Here is an 18,664-nt window from a genome sequence, read left to right on the forward strand (position 1 = left end):
TGTCCTCGCTTCAGGGGTTTTTACTGCTTTAAGTGACTCATACATTTGCAAATTCCATGTTCCTTTCAATTCTGCCCCCATCTGATCCTTCATTATGACCTAGGCCGGAAAGGGAAACTGTAGAGAGGGCAGGTAGAAATGATAAGCCAGTAAATGCCCGGGAAAGATCTGTAGTTAACCAGCAGGGTAACCATGTGCAGGTGCTTTGTGTTGATGTTTCTTCTTAAGAGTGTTGAGGCTTTTTGGTTTGATGGACTGTATCTGTGAAACTATAAATAGATGTGTTTTTTTAAATTTGTGTCTTGTACTTACATACTGATGTTATTTTTTGACCAATATTGAAATTTAGAATTGATTTAATTAAATGCACAGATATCATTCAGATAAAAACGATCTCAAACTGTTTCTTCTGACCAAATATTTTTAGTTGAAAATTAACGTGTTATGAACAATTAGTAATTGTATTGTAACCCCCCCCTTTTAAATACATTAGCAATGCTATTAGGTGATGTAAAATTACATCAAGTGATTCAGTGTGTAGAAGTGTCATGAAGGAGTTTTTCACTATTACTTCTAGAGGTTAAGTTTTGGAGAAATTATGTGACCAATAATCAAAGAATATATAATATTTATCAAAATAGAAAGTAAAACAAACCAAACTTTAACGTTTGACATGCAGACATTGACCTCATTTTTATTTAGTTGTACTGTTAAATAATAAGCTTTAGTACTTATATGTACAACAAGCATAGTAGATAGTGGATATCTATGCATTTGCCTCTATTCTTTTTATACCTTTGGGCAGATATTTGGCCTTTTACAGAGAAGAGAGAGACAGGAGATTTTATTGTTCACACTGTGCTGAACCTTAGAGGTGCTGCCCCCACTTGCTTAATGTCTTTCTAGAGAAACAGTGGACCTGTTTCTTCAGAGCTCTTGTAAGACTTAATATGAAAAATCACAGAGGCATAAACGTATTTGAGCCATTAATTTTCAAGTGTTTTTTCCTATTGTTTTATTTTTATTTTTCAGATACTATCTCCTTTGGGATTAAAACAAACTAAAAGGTAAGGCTGCTTTTTTATAAGAAAGCTCAGAGTAGAGGAAAAAAATCTTAGTTCTAAATATATCTTTCTAGAGTTATAAAATAAGATAGCTTTTTCTCTGGAAGAACAAAGACATGGCAGTCTATTGGTTTTTAAAAATCTCAGAGACTTTATTTCATACCCATGTAACTGAAAGCTCTGAGTCTTTTCAAACTGTTTCTAAGATCAAAGATATTTCTTCACATATGTGGGATCTCATAAATCTATGGGCTAATAAACTATTTTCAAAAGCCCAGATTTGTTTTTGAAATAAAATAAAGTGTATGTTTTCCAGATCTGTATTTAAAATGATGCAAAGAGCTATTTATATGGAGTAGAATGTTGAAAAGGCCATCAGCATTTCAAAGAGCTGATACTCTTGTCCCAGAGCTCAAGTAAACAGTGGCTGGCTATGTCATTCACTGCAGAGATTTTCCCCAATTTTTTTTTTTTTAAAGTTTCAAGTTTTTTGATGTTTATAAACATCAAAAGTCTTAAATTTTCATGTGGTCAAATTTACGTGTCTTCCATTTATTTCATATGCTTCTTTTGTAAAACAGTCATTCCTAACCCCTGATCAGTTCAGAAAGAATTACCAATATTTCTTCTGTTTTTGTTTTTCTTTTGTTTTTAAACAAATAACAGAACTGTCTATAGAACTCTCCACAGTGTTTAGGCATATGACATGAAGTGGAGATGAGTTCATTTTCTCCCAAATAGTTAGATTCTTAACACTATTCCTTATATAATTTATTTCTACACTGGTTTATGAGGATATATATTAAATTTAAAAATAGAATCTATTTGCTGTGTCAGTTCTTTTACGAGTTTTCTTTGTTGCTTTTTTCTTGTTATTTTTCAACAAATTCCTAGCTTCTGTCACTTATTTAGTTTTTCAAATGAAGCTGGGTATTAAAGTCCTCCTAACCACCCCCATAGAAATTTCTATTGGGAGTTACATTAAAATAATTTGGATAGAGCTGGCATTTTATACTGTTCAGTCTCCCCATTCAATGTATATCTCTATTTATTCTGATCCTTCATGGTTCTTTGTAAATTTTTGTAATTTGCTTCAAATTGACCTCTTTAGACCCAGTAGTCTCCCCCCCCTTATTTACAAGGAATCTGTTCTAATACCCATAGCAGGTACCTGAAACCACAGACAGTATAGATCTCTGTATATCCTAGGTTTTTTCCTATATGTACATATCTATGATAAAGTTTGTAAGTGAGGCACAGTAACAGATTAACAATTAACTAATAAAAATAGAACAATTACAACAGTATAGTGTGATAGAAGTTATGTGAACGTGGTCTCTGTCTCAAAATATCTTATTGTACTGTACTCATCCATCTTGTGATAATGTGAGATGATAAAATGCCCATGTGAGGGAGTGAAGCGAGGAGAAAACACAGGCACTGTAACGTGGTGTTCGGCTTCTACTGTCCTGCTGACAGTACGTCAGAAGGAGGATCATCTCCTGCGCCCTGTTGACTGTGGGTAACTGAACAGTGGGAAGTGAAACTGTGGATAAGGGGGGACTACTTAGTTAGTCATTGTTATTATAAATGATTTTTTTCATTATAACTTTATTTCCTGTTGGTTATTACTGGGATTGAAAAATGCTATTGATTTTTAGGAATTTTAACTTCATTCCCTTGACCAAACTGTTATTTGTTTTAATAGTTTATCAGTCGATTCATTTGAGCTTCCTAGATAGACAGTTATGTTGTGGCCAATAATACTTTGGTTTCTTTCTTCCAGGAACCCTGTTCCATTACTTCCTGTGTTATGTTCTTATATTGGCTAAGTCCTAAAATTTAAAAAAATGATTGGTTGTAAAGTATTTACTCTGTTAGGAATGATTTTATAACTTACCTAGAGACTGCAGGTTACTTTCCCCCATGAAGAAAGGTTTTTGCGAAATTGTCACATTTCCTTGGTAATGCATCAGTGAAATCTGCTCATTTTTTTTTGGAAGAACAATTGTAGAGAAAACTTGTTAAAATAGTTGCTTTGAAAACTTATTGAAAGCAGATTTTTAAATAGGTTATTATATTTTTTCCTTTTCATATTTCTAGGTGGAAACTTGGTGATATTGGGAAAGAGAAATTCAGAGTTAGAAAATATGAGTGGGGTGCCTGGGTAGCTTAGTCGGTTGGGTGTCTGACTCTTGGTTTTGGCTCAGGTCATAATCTCAGTGGGGGTTGAGATTCTCTCCCTCTGCCCCTCCCCTTGCTCGTACACACACACACACACACACACACACATTCACTCTCTCTCTCTCTCTCAAATAAATAAATCTTTTTTAAAAAAGAAAATGAGTTCAGTGGTTCTAAAGTAAAATCCAACTTTTATGGATAATTGTTATAATGGATATTGACTATATTAAAAAAACAAAATAGTTTCCATTTTTTTTTCATTAGACTCAGCAGAATTATCTTTCCTTTAGTATGCAGGTAACAGTTTTTACTAATTTAACTTGCTTTTGTGGTGTGCTGTTATCTAGCTCATGAATTGTTTCCACTCCCAGAAGGCTGAAACCACCGGCTCGAACTGCTTTGGTGTGTTTACTTCCCACCGTGGGTACATTTACCTGTATGCAGGTGCCTTCCTTCTTTTCTCCTCAGCAGTCTTTTGTGTAGCTTGTCACTTGTCCTAAGGTGCTGAGTAGAATCTACATAGAACTAATGGGAGCTTTCTCTGGAAGCTTCTGCAGCAGTGACTTGCCTTTCCCTGTGTTTAAGATGCCTGCCTTTTCTTTATCCACTCCGTTACCAAACCTGTCTCCTGGCAAGATTTCTCAGAAGTTCACCTCAATGAGGGGGCTTTCACTGATCATCTCTGCCAGTAGTTCCTGGAGTCGCAAGGTGCTTTATGCTTTCTGTGTGTTTGAGACATGTTTATAGTTTGCCACAGTGTTTCGTGGGTGGGGCACATTTCCCACAAATCCCCAGTGCTTGGCACTGCTGCTGTGTTTTGAATGAATGAGTGGGAGACTGTCTGTATTTTGGTGCTCAGTGCTCTGGAACATGCTTCTTATAATTCTCCTACATGCTTCCCAGATTCACTAGCCTTTTCTGTATATTCTTTTTCTCAAAAATACTATCTTAATAATGATCATGATGCATGCTTGTTACTATTCTTTCTTGAATATATATTTTTTCTCAAATATATTATTTTCACAATGATCATGACACATAAGTTATAATACATAGTTGTTTTCTGGGCTTCATATGTTGCTATTAAAAATGAGTGGCAACTAAATATTTTTTTAACGGCTTTTCCATTAAAATTAAAAAAAAATATTGCTCTGGAAACATACCAAAAAGACATGAAAAATGCAAGATGGCAAAAATACCAATGTGGCCAAAGTCATGACTTTGTGATGAGTGGTACGACTGTACTTCTCTGTCATTATTTTTTTTCCTTCACATTTTTTTTTGTTATGTTAATCACCATACATTACATCATTAGTTTTTGGTGCAGTGTTCCATGATTCATTGTTTGTGCATAACACCCAGTGCTCCAGGCAGAATGTGCCCTCTTTAATACCCATCACCAGGCTGACCTATCCCCCCACCCTCCTCCCTTCTAGAACCCTCAGTTTGTTTTTCAGAGTCCATCATCTCTCATGGTTCCTTTCCCCCTCCAATTTCTCTCCCTTCATTCTTCCCCTCCTGCTATCTTCTCCTCCTCCTTTTTTTTTCTTTTTTTTTTTAAAGATTTTATTTATTTATATGAGAGAGAGAGAATGAGAGATAGAGAGCACGAGAGGGAAGGGGGTCAGAGGGAGAAGCAGACTCCCTGCTGAGCAGGGAGCCCGATGTGGGACTCGATCCATGGACTCCAGGATCATGACCTGAGCCGAAGGCAGTCGCTTAACCAACTGAGCCACCCAGGCGCCCCCCACCTTTTTTTTTTCTTAACATATATTGCATTATTTGTTTCAGAGGTACAGGTCTGTGATTGAACAGTCTTGCATAATTCACAGTGCTCACCATAGCACACACCCTCCCCAATGTCTATCACCCAGCCACCCCATCCCTCCCACCCCACCCCCACTCCAGCAACCCTCAGTTTGTTCTCTGTCATTATTTTATATCCTCTTGTGAAAAATGTACTCCACAGCCACTGTGTAACTACTTAAAATCTGTCACTTAGTTGGGAAAGTTTCATCTCGGTAACAAGTCACTTAATTTTGCCTATAAAATGTTCCTAACCAGCTCAATCAAAGATAACTATAATATATTTTTAATCATGGTTAATTAGATTAATAATAATATTAATAACCACTAAATACTTAATGAGCTCCTTCTCTGTGCCTTTCACATTTAATCATCACAATAAGCTGGGGTCGATGTTGAGTCTGTGTTGCTATTTATTAATGAGGCCTCACTCTGTGATAAATTATCTTGCCCTGATCAAACTAGTCAGTCACCTAGATGTCTTTACATATGACCTTGCTTCTATCAAATGTCCAGAGAAAGGTTTTGTTTGATTTGGGGTGGTGGCATGTGTCCCAGGATGACTGTGTGTATCCTAGAAATATTCCAAACTCATTGATTATTTTTTATTAGATCAAGGAGCAAATTCTCATTAAGGTCTGCTTTGGGTAAAAGTTAATCCTACTACCAGTGTGTGTGTGTGTGTGTGTGTGTGTGTGTGTGTGTGTGTGTGTGTGTGTGTGTGTGTGTGTGTGTGTGTGTGTGTTTTTTATTAGATCAAGGAGCAAATTCTCATTAAGGTCTGCTTTGGGTAAAAGTTAATCCTACTACCAGTGTGTGTGTGTGTGTGTGTGTGTGTGTGTGTGTGTGTGTGTGTGTGTGTGTGTGTGTGTGTGTTTTATTCCTAAGGTCTCCGAATGCTTTACAGGAATTCTCACTTTTCTCCTCTGATCCTCATGACTGCTATGTAAATAAATGAATCCATTTAATTTGAAAGTCTTTTCCTTAAAAATCAAAGCCAGGAATTTAGCATTTTAAAAATTCACTTTTCGCATATATTTCCTAACATTAAAAATTACTAGATAACCAGAAGTACCATTTCCTTAAAGGACAGATGGAAGTGGGTCTTGGGGGTGGCTGCCTGAAGCCTGTCTTGTGGTGTGCATTGGGGTCATTTCCCGGAAGCTGCCTGTCCTTTTGAGTCAAGGCTGTGCCATCTTCTGTCCTTGTCTAGAGGCTGCCGAGGCTCTAAATTAATTGGACATCGGAGGAGGAAGAGCTATCTGCATGGCAGCTGAAGAGGAAAAGAGGAGACAAAATGGAGGGAGAAATGCTTTTATGGAGTGAATTTCCTATGTGCACATCCCAATTTCATTTGCCTGCTGTCTGGTCATGCATACAGATTGTATGTCCCATAAGAGAAGTTTTAAGGGAGGCTGTGAGAATTTTCCAGGGAGATGGTGGGTGGAGTTTGGCTGTCTGCTAGTGTGGTATTCCCACAGCCCTAATGGGATTGTGATGGCGTCACTTTTTATTTTCATATTCCTGCCTTGAGTATCTTCTACACTGACATCTAAAAAATCATTTTTATTTTTTGGTGGATTTTATTTTTGTCTTCAAACATGTAACTTCTACCCAGAATTATATTTTAACCATCTGAGCCACCCAGGCGCCCCTACCCAGAATTATATTTTAGATACTCTAAAGTAAAAGAATTATTTGAACAAAGGCAGTCTATTTAAAAAATTCTAAAAATACATCAGGGAAGTTTTCCCCTATTACTTAGCATCACATCACATCTTCAGACTCGCAAAATTCTCTATGCTGTTATTTTTCTGTTTCCTTTTTTAAATCAATGCTTAGAGCATTTGTGATGCAATTGTTTATTTAGAGCACTAAGAATACAATAGAAAAAGAAAATGAAGGAGCCCCTGATTCTTTTTTATTTTCTTCTGGAATTTGATTTTTACTATCATATACTATTTGATTGAAATGATGTGCCTCCTTTCCACTGTCTAATTTTTTAGGATATCAAACCCTGTGAATTGATGATAAAATAGCGTCTAGTCAGACAATCAGAAATTTCAGTTGTATTGAGAAGCTTGATTTATGTAGCTTTTATGATTCAGAGCATCTAAATGAATGAGAAACCATTTGCTCAACAGTGTTTATTGAATATACACTCTCTTGGTACATAATACTTAACACAAACTTAGTGGCTTAATTCAATACCCATTTATTGTCTCAGTTTCTGGAGGTGAGAAATCTAGCCACAGCTCAGGTGGGTTTTTTCTTCACAGTCTTTCAAGACTGAAATTAAGGTGTTATTGGGCTACATTTTCATCTGGAATGTGGAGTCTTCACCCAAACTCATATGGTTGTTGGCAGAATTCAGTTCTTTGCAACTGTTGTATAGAGGCCCTTAGCTTCTAGAGGCCTCCCATGGTACCCTCCCACATAGCTCCCTTTGTAGATAATTCACATTGTAGCTCTTTGATATTTTAAGGCCAGTAGGAAAATCTTTGCTGCTTCCAGTCTCTGTGCCCAGGGAAGACTCAAAGCCCTTTTTGAAAAGTCTCCCTTGGTTGGGTTGGACCCATTCAGGATAATCACCCTTTTGATGAACTCACAGTCAACTGATTTAGGGACCATAACTGAATCTGTAAAATCCTTTCACCTTTGCCATATAACATAACATAATCATGGAACTGATAGCCTTCATATTTGTAAATCCTGCTCATAGTCAAGGGAAAAGGATTATACAAGGATGTGGGTCATTGGGGGTCATCTTATGTTGGGCAGAGATTTTGGAGCTGAGGATATGCTAAGTTTTTAAAGGATCACTCTTGCAACTGTGTGAAAAGTAGGCTAGAGGGGAGTAAGGATGGAAACAGGGAGCCCAGTTAGGAATCAATTGTAAAATATCAAGTGAGAGCTATTGGTGGCTTAGACTGGGGTGGTAACAGTGGAGATAGGTAAAAAAAAAAGTTGGAATCAACATGTGTTTTAAAGATTTCATTTATTTATTTTATTTTTTAAAAAAGATTTTATTTATTTATTTGAGAGAGAGAGAGAATGAGAGATAGAGAGCATGAGAGGGGAAGAGGGTCAGAGGGAGAAGCAGACTCCCTGCTGAGCAGGGAGCCCAATGCAGAACTCGATCCCGGGACTCCAGGATCATGACCTGAGCCGAAGGCAGTCGCTTAACTAACTGAGCCACCCAGGCGCCCTATTTTATTTTATTTTTTAAAAAGATTTTATTTATTTATTTGACAGAGAGAGACACAGCGAGAGAGGGAACACAAGCAGGGGCAGAGGGAGAGGGAGAAGCAGGCTTCCCACTGAGTAGGGAGCCCGATGCGGGGCTTGATCCCAGGACCCTAGGATCATGACCTGAGCCGAAGGCAGACGCTTAACGATTGAGCCACCCAGGCACCCCCATTTATTTATTTTAGAGAGAGCACGTGAGCAGGTAGAGGAACAGAGGGTAGGGGGAGAGTGAAGGGGAAAGAATCTCAGGCAGACTCTGTGCTGAGTGTGGAGTCTGATGCGGGGCTCGATCTCAGGACTCTGAGATCATGACCTGAGCTGAAACCGAGTCAGATGCTTACCAGGCGCCCCTAAATCAACATATGTTTTAAAGGTAGAGCTAAGAAAAAAGTTGCTTATGGATTCATTTTGAAGCATTAGTAACAGAGAAATCACAGATGATTCCAAGGTTTCTGACTTGATCCACTAGAAGGATGAAGTGGGTAAGAGCACATTGGAGGGGGCAATGTAAAATCAAGAGCTTAGTGACGATGTAATAGGTTTGAAATGACTACTAGACAATCCAGGTAGAGATGCTGAGTAGGCAGTAGGCTAGTAGGTTTGGAGTGTAGAGAAAGATGCTTTAGTTAGGGATATAATCAGACTGTTTCAGTTTATGGATGATATTTAAAATTGTGAGATGGATCAGATCACCTAGGGAGTGAGTGTAGTACAAGAGGAGTGGCTTGAGGACTGAGTCCCCGGGCACTTCAGTGTTTAGAGGTGGTTGATGAGCAGGAATAAGCTCATGACCAGTAAGGAAGAGCTAGTGAGAGAAGAGAAGTCAGGTGCTGAGCTGAGAGCTAAGAGAAGAATGTGTTTCAAGAAAAAGAAGGGAGCAACTTTGTCAAATGCTGATGATTGTTCGAGAAAGATGGACACCGAGCACCTGCCATTGGGATTACTAAATGTGGAGGTTATTGATGATCTAGACTGGAGCTATTGTTGTGGTCAAATGCCTCATGGGGCTGAGTCTGAGAAAATGGAGCAGAGTAATTAGAGACATCAACATGTAACACTTTGGAGATGTTTTGTGGTGCAGGAGTAGAGATTAATAGGGTAGTAGCTGGAGAGGAAGATGGGATCAAGAAAGGGGCTTCTTAAAAGATGGAACATATAGCAATTTGTAGGACTAGGTGAATAAGGCCTAAATAGTTTATTAGAAGAAAACAGTAGAAAAGTCTAAGTTCCCAGGCCACCAAAAGACGAAGAAGAGGGCACTGAAATTTTTTATTTTTACCTTCTACTTGTTAGTCTTATTATGACTCTCTGTGATGTTATTGTTTTTATTTTATTTATTTAACCAAATCATTACATATGAATGGAAATCTAGATAGTCATTCTCTGGCTACTTTGCAGATCCTGGTAATCCTGAGTGTTTTTTCTTGGAGGAACAATTCCATCTTCCCACTTCTTTGCCTCCTGTCTTGCAGTGAGGAGCTTATAAATGCGGTTAAGAGTTGCAGTCGTTTTTGTGGTTTGGTTTATTTACTTCTCTAATCGATGAATTTTTGCTTATGATTCAGTACTGATTTCCTTGGATGTACTTTATTTTAAAAAAGTAGCTGGAAGGGCGCCTGGGTGGCTCAGTTGGTTAAGTGACTGCCTTTGGCTCAGGTCATGATCCCGGAGTCCTGGGATCGAGTCCCGCATCGGGCTCCCTGCTTGGCAGGGAGTCTGCTTCTTCCTCTGACCGTCTCCCCTCTCATGCTCTCTCTCACTCTCTCTCTCAAATAAATAAATAAAATCTTTAAAAAAAAAAAGTAGCTGAAAGTAAATGTGAGTTGTCTGACCACATTTTTTCTTGGATTTAGAATGGAGTGGAGGAGCATCCAACTGATCAGTGTTTCATCTATATCTATCCTATGTATCTTGGAATTCTCCGCCAATAACATGAGCAATTACCAGTAGCTTGTGAGTAGCCAGAGTAGATGTCACAAAGTCAGTGCAGTCTACTCATAGGAGAGAAGCCTACCAAAAGAAATATAAAAGATGCACTGCCGAGGAGAGTGAGCTCCAGTCTCTCTGCCACTACAGGCTGCCATCCACTTTCATTCACAATTTACTCCTGAAAAAGGTTTTAAAACTTCAGTATACAGAAGTTAAACATGTGGATTTATATTCCCAAAGAACCAAAAGATAAATGTATATTTTTATGTCCAACTGTTATGCAATGTGCATATATTTCTAGAATATTAAACTTAGGTTAAACTGAAATGTTGACAGTTTTACAAAGCAGTAATTTTGTAGCTCATATTTTGCTTCTGTCAGTAATGGTCCTGTCTTTAATCTGTGAAATAAACTGTTAATACTGTTAGAAGTAAGGAGTTATCAGTGGTAGTTTTGTATGGGGTAGAGCAGAAACTAGTGACTTGAGTTTGATGCTGTCTTGTCCTTTTTTCTTTTTAACAAGGTACTAGTTACACTGATTCTTGTAGTAGTCAGGTATATACCTGGCAAACAGGCCCATGAACCGCCCCCCCCCCCCCCATTTTGAGTTATTGGACTGTTATTCTGATGCTAGTTTTCATTTAGTATTTTTGTCCTCTTTTTAACACGTTCTATCACTGACCTTCATTTTGCTTGGACTGTCTTTAGACGTGGTCTTGGTGCTGGGGATATCTGACCTTTTTCCCTATTACCCTTGCCCACTGAATTGAACAGCTTACATCTTCTAGCTGGCCGGCTGATGGTGAGCCATCACTTTTATACCCTTCATTATGTCCATCTTCATTTCAACTGTACTATTAGTATCAGCACTTGTATTTTTCCGTTTCCGCTCATTTTCAGAGAATATGTAAATGTGACACAGTTTTTAAATAATTGTATAAATAAATGTTGCTTGGCAAATTAGAACTGTTGGTTAACTGTGCTTTACTGTGATGAAGTAGTGGGATGTGTGTGTCCAGCAGCTGATATGTGGCTCAGGAGAGGTGGTTGGAATATTATCCCCTTTTAACATTTGAAAGCACTGATAGCATGGACATCACACTGTAAAGTTGTGGTGTGCCCACAAATAACATTGTGATCCTTGTTGATTGTCTTCTGGGGCTGTTTTCTCTTCTGTAAGATGACCAAGTTGGTCTTTATGGTCTTTAAGATTCTCTCCAATGTGATCAATGTGATTTTACTTAAACTTTCAGATCCTTACACAGAAACAGAGTATTTTTATTTAGATCAAACTTGAACAAGTTTATTTATTTTCTTTTTATTCAGTCTGGCACAGAGAACAGAGTGGGAATTATTATGATTTATTTTTTAACTTTATCTCTTTTTAAACAATTTTTTAAATTTTTTACCTTTCTCTTAACTAAAATAATTGAGGGCAGCTTATAACAAGGATATGAATTTATGATACAGTATAAAAATAAAGAGGACCACATAGGGAAGTGGAAACAGAAGTGGAAAGAACCATACAAAAAGATGACAAATATGCTAATGTTTACGATCTGTAGGATGCCCAGGGGTGTCAACAGGCAGAGAGACAGTCTCCCTGACAGGGAAGGGGTGAGCCCGACTACCAGGGAGTGGTGCCAGGACCCTGCAGGGGATTATCCAGGGGCTGGGCCTTTGTCTCTTCAGTTGTGCACCCTACAGACTCTCATTTCTCTCCTCTTAGGACTGTGGCATCAGTGTTACCCCTTAAGGGTTTCAAAATGAAATTTACCTCCCCAGGCCCTTTAAAAGAAGAGAAACAGTTTATTAGCTGTAATTAACTAAAATGTGGCAGTGGTCTGTGTCTGTGGCAGTGGTCTGTGGGTCTGATGGTGGCTGAGACTGAGCCTTGCCCTGTTCTGGAGCGCCCTCTGCCTCCTTTGCTAGAAGCTCTCTGCCCTTCTGTGCCACGTTTTCCGAGCTCTTGCTGGTCCATTCTGGGCATGTGGTCACCGACATGGATGTCAGCCTAGATTTTAGTTCACCAAACGTCACAGAAGCCATTGTGTTTTTTCATGTGATGACCTCAAGGCGAGTGGCCTTCAAGTCCTGTTTCTCTGTGTCTGAAATCGTGATTCAGAAAGGCCACTGTGGCTGCTGCCTGTGGAGAGACTGGCTGTCGTGGCAAGGACCTGGTTCTCGGCGGGGAGCATTTGCTGGCCGGTGTCATCGCTGCACAGGAGAGGGGACGTGTAGATGACGCAGTGAGTGCTATAGGAGGGCCACAGGGACTTGTAACAGAGCCAGCTGACTTGAAGGGGGGCCCTCAGGTAGGTAACGGGGCAGGGCAGCCGCCTGGGCCTTCCCCTTATGTCTCACGCAACCTACGGTGTCCTAGATGCACTCCGCCTCCCTGTTCTGCTCCACCGAGAGGCCAGCTATTGGCTGTTGAGCCGGTGGTTTAGGGAGGAGGCAGCGTATAGGAGGAGCGAGCAAGTGCCCCTCCTTGAATCCTCCCTCTGTGTTAGAGGACACGTGGCGCCAGAGAGTAGATTCTGCTTAACCCCCCAGACCCAGTGCGCTGCGAGTGAGGGGTCTTGATCAGGACCACTGAAGATTCATCCGCATTATCCAACTCAGTGGAAAAACTGTGGGCTTTGGAGTTAGAGCTGGGCTTCTGATTCTTACCAGTACCCTTTTTTGTATGTGTTAACTGGAGCCTCATTTTCCTTTAATACAAGATATTTTGTGACGATGACTGAATGAGATAATATATGTGAAGTGCCCAGTTAGTGACTCAACAAATAATAATAATGCCATTATTATTATTTTAATTATTTGTTCTTCTACCAGACCTTTAATAAGAAATGTTAGTAAAAAGATAGGTAGCTTTTAGAGATGGTGGTCTTTGATTCTGCCATAAGGGTGAAAAAATCTTAAAGGCAAGCTGCTATTTTCATATTTTGAAAAATATCAGAAAGACCCAAGGCTGCCTAGATTATAAAGTTGGTAGCTTGACGGGGGTATCACCTCACCCCCAGGTAACTTAAATTGAGAGGCATCTTGATCATACAGAAAGATCAACTCCAGAGCTCCATTAGATAGCAGTTTACCCACAGCTTCTCAGACACACATATATAAAAGAGGTCCACACACTCTTTCTGCAGAACAGGTAATGGAGATTTAGAGAGGAGAGTAATTTCAGTTTAGTGTTTGAATTTTGTGTTTGAGAATAGCAGGCAATTAAATGCTGTAAAGTGGCACAGGAAAGTGGCTTGAACTTTAAAAACGTTCCTTTTCCTTCATTCTCCCACTTCACCCGGAGATATTCACATTTATATTAATTATCTCCATAGCTCATATTAGGTTATACAATAGAATCTGAATTTCAAATAAATGCCAAAATCAGAAAATAGGCCTATAATCTTTCACAGGCAGCTATGAAGAAAATGGACTTTCTGTTTTTGAAGCATTTTGTCCTATGAAGCACAGACCTTATTTTTCAAATACCTTGTCACCAATATAACTAGAAAATCTCATTAAATACTCCTCAGGGGTGCTGGGGATCATGGCAGGATGTGGAGTTACAGAAGAAGGAGCAGGGGCCTGGTGGCACCTCACGAGCCTGGGCCCGGTCTGCCTCACATGGACTTCTGGGGATGACCTGTCACTTGGAATTCTCTTTCCTAGCTGACCCAGGTTTCTCATCTGGAAACTCAAGATAGTAAACCAGTGATCTTCAGTGTCTTTCAGTATTCCATTTCCATGAGGAAACATGAAGCACCACTTTTCATATTTTACCCAGCCATTCCTGAAAAACATGGGTGTTTTGTTCCTCATGGAGGCCCATGCTACTAGTCTAGATGAAACTTGTCATCTCCTCCAGCAGTGATTTTTCATCTGTGTGTGCATGTGTGTGTTTCTTTGCATTGTTGGAGCCCTAAAGCTATTTGCATGAAATTCCAGATTATCAAGTATATAAAAGTAGAGCCACTGTGGTGTGATGAGGGCCAGGGTCCTCCTGTCTAATTTTCATGCCCTGAGCCACTTCCATAGAACCCTAGGCTTCGAAAACTAGACATTACAGGGTGAGATGCATACTCTTGAGTGCACCACTGTGTGCTTGGTCTAATCCCATTTTTACTTTTGCCCACTTTTTCATTTTGTTATGAAAATTTTCAAGCATACAGTATAATTTCTTTTTTTTTTTTAAAAGATTTTATTTATTTATTTGACAGCAAGAGAGATAGCAAGAGAGGGAACACAAGCGGAAGGAGTGGGAGAGGGAGAGGCAGGCTTCCCACTGAGCAGGGAGCCCGCTGCGGGGCTCGATCCCAGGGTCCCGGATTCAAAAACTTTTACAATGAACCTCTGTAAAGCCACCACCTGGTTTCCTTTATTATTATTCTTTTAATTAACATGTTACTGTGCTCATTTTACCACACATATCTGTCTGTTCCTCTGTCCACCAATTCAGTCCATCTTTTTTTGAAAATAAATTTCAAAGTAAGTTGCAGACTTTCTCCAAATGCATATAAAAGTATAATTCTAGTTTCTGAAGGCAAAATTTACGTACAGTGAAATGCATAGATTGAGTTCTGCTAAATGTATGTTCATGTGTAATTCGAGCCCCTTATCAAGATACAAAACATGACTTACATTATTTACCCTAAGAAGTCTCCTCATGCCCCCTTTGAAGATTAATTTCCACTCCCACTGTCCAAAGGAAGGTTATGTTACCTTACATAAAGGTAGTCTTTGGTGACTGGTTTCTCTTACTCATCATCATGTTTCTGAGACTCATCCATATTGTTATATGTATGTATGTATGTAATGGTTCTCCACTGTAGGATACCATTGTTTGTTTATCCTTTCTTGTATTGATGAACATCTGGGCTGTTTCTGTTTTGGAGCTGTTACCGGTGAAGTTACAATGAATGTTCTCATGTAGGTCTTTTTGTAGACATTTTCTCTTAGTTAAATATCTCGGATTAGAATTGTTGGGTCATAGGATAGGTGTATGTTTAATTCTATAAAACATTGCTCTGAAGAGGGGGTATCATTTTACTCCATCCCTAACAAATATATGCGAGTTTTGGTTGCTCCTCTTCTCCAACAGTTGGTGGTGTTTTTAATATTTTTAATTATTAATTATTTTTTTAAATTTAAATTTTTATTTATTTGTCAGAGAGAGAGCACAAGCGGGGGAGTGGCAGGCAGAGCAGCAAGTCCTGCTGAGCAAGGAGCCTGATGCAGGACTCGATCCCAGGACCCTGGGATCATGACCTGAGCCGAAGGCAGACACTTAACGACTGAGCCACCCAGGCATCCCAGTGTTGTCTGTCTTTTAAATTTTAGTTATTATACTGGTATAATAATAATTAGTGATATTAGTGGCAATAACTAGTAGTGGTATTTCATTAGGCTTTATTTGCATTTTCTTGCTGACTACTGATGTCAGGCACTTTTATACGTGCTTATCAGCCATTCATATATCTTCTTTGAAGTGTGTTGAAATTCTTCATTTGTTTTTAACTGGACTGTTTGTCTTTTTACTCTTGAATTATAGGGACTCTTTATATATTACAGCTTCCATATTCATGTTTTGCAAATATTTTCTCCCAGTCTTTGGCTTCCCTATTCATTTTCTTAAAAATGTCTTTTGAAGAACAGAAAATTTTAATTTTTTTTTTAAAGATTTTATTTATTTATTTGACAGAGAGGGAACACAAGCAGGGGCAGTGGGAGAGGGAGAAGCAGGCTTCCCGCGAGCAGGGAGCCTGATGCAGGGCTCGATCCCAGGACCCTGGGATCGTGACCTGAGCCGAAGGCAGATGTTTAACCGACTGAGCCACCCAGGCACCCCAATTTTCAAAAAATTCATCTTAGCAATACGTTCTTTCATGATTCTTGCTTTCTATTTTCCAAGAAACCTTGTTCTACTCCAAGTTATTAAAATAGTCTCATACATTGTCTTCTTCTTCTTTTTTTTTAAGATTTTATTTATTTGAGAGGGAGAGGGAGAGATTGAGAGCACAAGAGCAGGGGGAGAGAGAAGCAGACCCCCTACTGAGCAGGGAGCCCAATGTGGGACTCGATCCCAGGACCCTAGGATCATGACCTGAGCCGAAGGCAGCCGCTTAACTGACTGAGCCACCTAGGCACCCTCATACATTGTCTTTCACGTTTAGTTAATTAGTTTTTATGTTTTAGGTCTTTGATGTATCTTGAATTAATTTATGTATATGCTCCAAGGTAGTGGCTCTGCCTTTTTGCCACTCCCCAGCATAATCTCTGGCTTCCGGTACCCTGGCTGACTGGTTATTCTTCTAATGTATATACACTCATGGCTGTGTACTTGCGCATTCTATTCTTTCTCACTCTCTTCCATAAATATTTATTGAGTGTTTATAATGTGCTGGTTGCTAGGCTTAGTATTGGGTATATACTGTTGAACAAAATATAAATAATCCAGGCCACTGTGCAGCTGGTAGTCTAGGAAGGACAAATACATACTAAGCAAATAAACACAAACACTTTTATATTTATGTCTGGTGAAGTCTTATTTATCCCTTAAAATTCACCTTGAGTATTTGAAAGCCAGTCATTGTAATCCACCATATCAACAGACTAAAGAAAATCATGTGGCCATATCAATTGATATAGAAAAAGCAATGGACAAAATCCAGGACTCATTCAAGATAAAAACTCAGCAGACTAGGAATAAAGGGGAACTTTCTCAACTTGATAAAGGACACTTATAAAAATTCTCCAGTTAACATCCTATTTAATGCTAAAAGACTGAATGGTTTCTCTCTCAGTCTGGGAACAAGGCAAGGATGTCTTCTCTTAACACTCTATTCAACGTTGTATTGGAAGTTCTAGCAACTGCAGTAAGGCAAGAACAAGAAGTCAAAGGCATTCAGATTGGAAAAGAAGAAACAAAACTATCCCTATTTACAGATGATGTGACTGTCTGAGGACTATCCCAAAGAATCTGCCAAAAACAGAGCAAAATAAAACAACACCCTCCTAAAACTAAATGATTTCTGCAAAGTCACAGCATATAATACCAACAAATAAAAATCCATCACATTTCAATACACTGGCAAAGAACATGTGGGAACTAAAATTACAAACACAAAACTAATTATAGTCACTCTTCAGAAAATGAAATACTTAGGAATATATTTAATGAAACCTGTCTTGGATCTATATGCTGAAGATTATAAAATGCTGTTGAAAGAAGTCAGAGATCTAAATAAATGCAGAGACATACTGTGTTCACAGATTGGAAGACTCAAAATAGTGACGATGTCAGTTCTCCCTCAGTTGTTCAATGCAATTATTATGAAAACTCCCCAGCAAAGCTTTTTTTGTTTTCACTTAAAGACCTCCTTGATGAAGCAGTAAAAATTATTAATCCTACTAAATTTTAATCTTTGAACACTTCTCTTCTTAGAAATGTATATAAAAGGTTTTATTTTAGAACAGTTTTAGATTTACAGAAAAATTGGGAAGGTAAAGAATTTCCATGTATCCCATACCTGGTTTTCCCTCTTGTTAACGCTTTACATTAGTATGCTACATTTGGTACAATTAATGAACCAGTATTGATACATTGTTATAAACTAAAATCCCTACTTTATTCAGATTTCCTTATTTTTTACATAATATCCTCTTTCTGTTCCAGAATCCCATCCAGGGTATGACATTATATGTAGTCATCTTTGTCTTGAGCTGGACAGTTTGTTAAACTTTCCTTGATTTTGATGACCTTGACAGTTTCAAGGAGTATCTGTGGGATACTTTTAGAATGTTTCTCAGTTGGGATTTGTGTGATGTTTTCCTCATGATTAGACTAGGATGATGTGGTTTTTTGGGAGAACAACCACAATGGTAGTGGCCATTTTCATCACATCATATCATGGGTTCATACTATCAGTGTAACTTATCACTGTCAATGTTGTCCTTAATCATCTGGCTGAGGTGGTGTTTGTCAGCCTTCTTCTTTGTAAAGCGACACCCCCATTCCCTTCTCTACTGTACTCTTTGTTTGTTTTAAACCAATAAATTTTTTTTTTAAGACTTTATTTATCCATTTGAGAGAGAGAAGGAGCATGAGAGAGAGAGAGAGAGAGCACCAGGAGGGGGAGAGACAGAGGGAGAGGGAGAAGCAGGCTCCCGCTGCTCAGGGAGCCTGACGTGGGGCTCGATCCCAGGACCCTGGGATCATGACCTGAGCCAAAGGCAGACACTTAACCTACTGAGCCACCCCGGTGCCCTTTTAGTGTACTCTTTGAAACCAGCAAGATTTTTTATATATAAGCTTCTTCTAAAATTTATAGGAAAAGACACAGGTCCTAGAATAGTTAAAAATCATCCTGAAAAAGAATAAGGTCAGTGGGATCTCTCTACCTATTTTTAAAACCTATTTTTAAAACTTT

General features: G+C 38.8%; 1 protein-coding gene across 12 annotated transcripts in view; it reads left to right on the forward strand.

The window, feature by feature from the left end:
- Positions 1 to 18,664, forward strand: part of FARS2 (phenylalanyl-tRNA synthetase 2, mitochondrial) — a 537,883-nt gene that overhangs the window by 95,385 nt on the left and 423,834 nt on the right. For 3 of the 12 annotated variants that reach the window (XM_027601919.1, XM_035728487.1, XM_035728486.1), the window contains one exon: positions 1,033 to 1,067. The exons of 6 other annotated variants lie outside the window; for them this stretch is intronic. The gene's annotated coding sequence lies outside the window, so the exon portion shown is untranslated. Of the gene's footprint in view, positions 1 to 1,032; positions 1,068 to 12,357; positions 12,548 to 18,664 lie in introns of all 12 variants that reach the window. 3 more of the 12 variants (XM_035728488.1, XM_035728491.1, XM_035728490.1) reach the window with 3 other exon arrangements.

Source organism: Zalophus californianus, chromosome 7 (genome assembly GCF_009762305.2).
Source record: "Zalophus californianus isolate mZalCal1 chromosome 7, mZalCal1.pri.v2, whole genome shotgun sequence".
In the NCBI taxonomy this organism is placed as follows: domain Eukaryota; kingdom Metazoa; phylum Chordata; class Mammalia; order Carnivora; family Otariidae; genus Zalophus; species Zalophus californianus.